Genomic DNA, 5,531 nt, shown 5'->3' with positions numbered 1-5,531 from the left:
TTTAGAAAGCAAAGCAAGTGAAGGTGGGACCTGTACTGCAAACATAGGGAGTCATTTTCTTTTCTCATTATAGCCCCACTCTCCTCCCACCTCCACCCTGACCTCAGTGCATTGTATTTGCTCAAAAATTTAAAATACATGTTTGCATTAATAACAACTAAACCAATTATCTTGCTGTAACTAGAACACCAGAAGACATGTGAAGAAAATGATCAGTTTGATGGAAAGGAAATGGAGATTATACTCAATCTACCAAGATTTAATAACTAGCCTAACTGTAGTTTCAGTCTCCCCCTGGAATATAATCTTAACTGACCAGTAGGAAATTTTCTCATCAGTATCTATGAAATAACCATTTCCATTCCATAAAGGGAGATGAAATGATTTGCCAAGAAAAAGTTTTCCATTCCCCATAGATAATTTACTTAAACATAAAATAATTCCTTCTTCTCTTATCTTTCCCTATTTCTGCCTATAAAAGCCTTTCACATGGTACATTGTTTTTCCCTTTTGGCTACCTTTCTATGTGCTAGATAGGATGCTGCCTGATTCATGAATCAGGTAATAAAGCCAGTTAGGTCTTTAAAATGAATTGGTTGATTGGCACAAAAGACAAAACCACTCTTCATTGTTGGTCTTGGAATCTGGATAGCACTACCGTGAACTTCATGGCACTGCAGTTGAAGTTGGACAAATTGAACCAGCACTACCCACATTGATCCTCTCCACAATCCTCCCACTCTCCTCCAAAGGTCTACATAGGAACGTCAAGGCTCCATACAGTACAACTGGTATTTAAGGATGCAAGTAGCTTAGCAATATTGCTTCTGAGGCCTGTGATAGTTTTGGGAGTGTGACTCCCATTCCATCTATGATCTGTCATCTCCCCTGCTGCAATTTCCAGCCATATAAACCTCATTTGCCTATCTTCCTCCCATGTTTTCCATCCCCTCCCTTCTCAATCTCTTTTCCAGCAGTTAATGAAGGGACATTTATGCACATGGTGGATGGACTGCTGAGAACAGAATCTGGAAACAGGAAACACCTGCTATGCATTGAGCCCTCTGAGGGAATTCATGCTCCCTCATTCTAGTCAACCCCCAGACTGGGGGGTTTATGTTCATGCCATATAACAGGAAAGTGAAGTTTGGGGCTCACTCTGTGTAGAGAAGATTCCCTTCAGAGCCATTCTTTGGGCCTAGGGGAGTACAAGTAACTTTAATGACTTGGATCCACCCAGAGCTGAGGTAGTTTAGGTGTTTGAAATCAGTCAGGGCAGACTGAGGGTTCTGTATCTCTACTTGATGAAGACCCCCCCAGTGAGCAAAAAGTAGCCTCTCTCGCTAAAGTCAGAGCTTAGAGATTCCATTTCTACATACTCATCTATCCATCCATCCTTGGCTAATAATCGTGTCATTCATTAAAATCCCATTGACCACCGCATACCTGCTGGAAAGCTGTATCAAGTGCTGGCGAGGATGTAGGGAGATCTAAGCCCTCATATTCTGATGGCGGAGATGTAAGACAGCATTTACTTAGAAAACAGAGATTTCCTCAAAAAAGGAAACATGATTTTTCACTCAGCAGTTCCACTCTTACCTATCTACCAAAGACAACTGAAAGTATTTCTTCTCTCTTTGGTGGTAGGTACGATGAGTAACATCCACATGAATAAATAGGCATGAAACAATCCTCCTGAAAACTTATCGTTTTATAAATCAATGTTAAATTAGTGACATAAAATATTTATTATTATTATTATTATTTTAGTGTCTCAACAGTGGTTTACAACGCCATGAGGTCTTAGGAGTACATTTTCAAATCTACATCTATTTTTGTATAAGTCACCAAACCCATCTTCCAAAGCCCTGTGTCCCCCTCTCCATCCTATTGTTGTTGCTTGTTTTTTCCTTAGTAACTCTCCCCCCACCCCCACACCCCGGCCCCCCAGATCATTGCTCAGCTTTGTCTTATCCTGGTGCTGGGGACTGACTCTTTGGCCTTCAGTGCTTCATGCCTCCAGGGTTATTGCTGGGGCTTGGTGCTTACCCTACAAATCCAATGCTCCCGGCTGCCATCCCCCCCCCCCCCGCCCGGATTTATTGGATAGGACAGAAAGAAATTGAGAGGGAAGGGTAAGATAGAGGGGGAGAGACAGAGAGACACCTGCATACGTGCTTCACTGCTTGTGAAGCCTGCCCCCCACCCCGTCTCGCCTCACGCATTTGGGGAGCCGGGGGCTAGAATTGGGATCCTTGCTGGGTCCTTGCACTTCGTACTATGTGCGTTTAACCCTGTGTGCCACCGCGTTGACCTTCTTTTTGAGAATCGTTTTTTCTTCTCTCTTCATTTTATTAGATAGGATAGAGAAATTGAGAGGGTAGGGAGGGGAGATACAGAGGGGAGATAGAGGAGATAGGGAGGGAGAAAGATAGACACCTGCAGAATTGAATCACCGCTTGTGAGGCCACCCCCCACCACACACAGGTGAGAGCTCGAACTGGGTCCTTGCTTTTTGTACTATGTGCGCTTAACCAGGTGTGCCACCGCCCAACCCCCTTCCATTAAAAAAATTTATTTGTTTTTATTTTTTTGGTATTATCTATTTATTTATTGGATAGAGCCAGCCAGAAATTGAGATGGAAGGAGGTGGTAGAGAGGGAGAGAGACAGGGAGACACCTGCAGCCACTCGCAAAGATTTCCCCCTGCAGGTGGGGACTGGAGGTTTGAACCCGGGTCCTTGCCTATTATAACATGGGCATTCAACCAGGTGTGCCACCACTGGCCTCATTTTTTTTTAATGGGATAAGACAGAGAGAAATTGGGAGGGAAGGGAAAATAGGGAGAGAGAAAGAGGGACATCTGCAGCCCTGCTCACCACTTGTGAAGTGGCCCCCCTGCAGAGGTCCAACCTCCATGAATGGCCTTTTGCATAACCATTATGCTATCTCCCCAGCCCTCCCCTTCACTTCGATAATCACCATATTAAGTTCTCATTAAGTCTAGAGATGGTTTGCGTACTATTTATATTGCAAATTCCTTTGTTTCAAGATGTCTGTAGTCCACATATGAGCAAAACCATCCTCTTCTTTCACTTAATATGATTCCTTCTAGTTCTACCCATCTTGGCCCAAAGGACACACTATATTTTTTAAAATTGGACCACAGTATTCTGTTGACTGTCTGTCCCATTGCTACTTTGTCATCATTTATTGATGTGCATTTAGGTTGAATCCACAATTTTGGCTACTTTGAGTAGTGCAGTTATTAAGATAGGGTGCATATATCTTTTTGAATTAATTTTTTAATCAAATTTATTTTTTCAATTTATATGTTATTAATAGTTTGTTACAAGATTGTAAGATTTCAATGTATAGTTCCACACCACACCCACCACTGATGTTTTTTAAATCAAATGTAATATTTTCATGTCAGAAAAGTCATATTTGCAAAGAGAAACAAAAAAATGCATAAGAACTTTTCCAAACATTCATTATATGCCCAATATATATGCTTCAGTCATAAAAGAGAAAAAATGTCCAGATATATGCTACTCTAAAAATAAACCTTTGAAAACATTATGCTGAATGAAACATGACATGCACAAAAAAGCAACATATTCATGAATACATTCATATAAAATGTCCAGACTACATAAATCCATGGAGACAAACAGCAGATTAGTGGTTGCTTTGGTCTTGGGGAGGAGGGAAATGGGGAGTGACTACTAATGGCTAGGAGACTTTTCTGGGGGGGTGGTGGTAATATCCATCTGGGGGTGATGGTTGGACATCGTTGTGAATATAGTTTAAACTACCAAATTGTACACTTTAAAAGGGTCCTTTACGTATGCAGCTTAGTCAAGAACCCTTCATTGTGCACCTACTGTGTTCTAGGCACCATGCTGACGCTTTCCATGAAGATGTTTGAGACCTGGCCTTGACCTTGAGGACCTTGTGTCTGCAAAAGGTGGCAGGGAGTGAGCCCACAGTTTAGACAGTAGGGTCAGTGTTGAGCAAGAGGGGAACCTTGGGGATTTGGGGCCTGATGGGTCAAAGAATCTTCTAGAAATCCAGCAGTGGCTGAAGGGGACTAGGAGGATCCAAGCAGGCTTGAGCTCACAGAAGGGTCACCGTCACACTTCCATTTTACAACTGAGGCCAAGAGTCATTTTCTCAAGGCCCACAGATAATTTCTTTTTATAATTGTCTTTCTCAAAGGTGCCTTTCTTTACTAATGAGAGAGGGGTGAGAGAGAGAGCCGATGAGAGCCTGTGCTGTGCTAGGGATGGAACTCAGGACTTTGCGCTTGCAAGTCCTTTGCTCGACTGCTGAGCCTGCAGTCCCTAGATGATTCCGGGTGGGCAGGGCAGAACTTGTCCTCAGGTTTGCATGACCATGGTCCCTGTGGTTACCTTGGGCCTCCAGCTTCCTCTCTAGTCACTGACTGCCTCCCTCTGCCCCCTTCACCAGGTGAGCCAGTCATTCATCTCTGCTCCAGGAAGGAACAACCCCCTCTCACCAGCCTTCTTGGCATATTAACATTCTCAGCTCCTTCTCTTGGTTTTCACTCTGTCCCCAAGGAACTGGCTGAAGTTGGGGAGAATGTTATCAAACACTGTGTTATCCCCCACCACCACCACTTTATTAGGGGCTTACTGGTTACAGTATAGTTAGTTGTTGACACATAAGTAAAGCCTTCCATCTCTTCATGAAGGGTGTCTGCAAGACACACTCTCCCACAACCTCAGTGCTATTTCACCTCATGCACCTTGACCCTGGAGCCCCTCTACCCCACCTCTCTCCCTCCTTACCCAGAGTCCTTTGCTTTGGTGCAATATACTACATTCACTCCAAGCTTTGCATTATGTTTCCCCTTACAGTCCTTGCTTCTTAAGTTCCACCTATGAGAGAGATCATTTGGTTTTGGTCCTTTCCTTTCTGACTTATCTCACTCAGTAGGATACCTTCACATTCTGTCCAAGATATATATGGCAAAGGAGATAACTTGTCATTTTTGCATAGTATTCCTATATCCCACAACATTCTTGAGCTTTCATCTGTTGTTAGGTATGGGGGTTGCTTCCACGTTTGGGATATTACAAAATGTGCTACTATGAACATAGGTGTGCCTAGGTTCTGTTCATAGAGGTGTCTTTTTCCTTTGGATATATCCCCAGGAGAGAAATTTCCAGATGATGGGACAGGTCCATTTCTAGCATTCTGACAAGTCTCCAGACTGCAGACATGTCACTTGCTCTTTCATCTTGACCTAGGTCTAACTGCCGGTAGCCATGCAGCCTGTGCTGCACTCATGACCCTCATCCCAGAACAAGGTGTTCCTTGTGAATTCCAGATGCCACATCCCAACTCTGGGCCCAGGAGCTATTCCAGAACTAAGGAAAGCTGCTCTACCAATAGATGGCCCCCAGGCCTTCCTGCCCCCTCTTCATCTGTCAAGCAGTGGTGCTCTGGAATCATAGGGTAAACAACTTAAAAGCCATCTATCTCAGTCAGGACCAATCTGAGGT

Source organism: Erinaceus europaeus, chromosome 12 (assembly GCF_950295315.1).
Source record: "Erinaceus europaeus chromosome 12, mEriEur2.1, whole genome shotgun sequence".
Taxonomy (NCBI): domain Eukaryota; kingdom Metazoa; phylum Chordata; class Mammalia; order Eulipotyphla; family Erinaceidae; genus Erinaceus; species Erinaceus europaeus.
The sequence above is the reverse complement of the archived record's forward strand: the minus strand, read 5'-3'. Positions refer to the sequence as shown.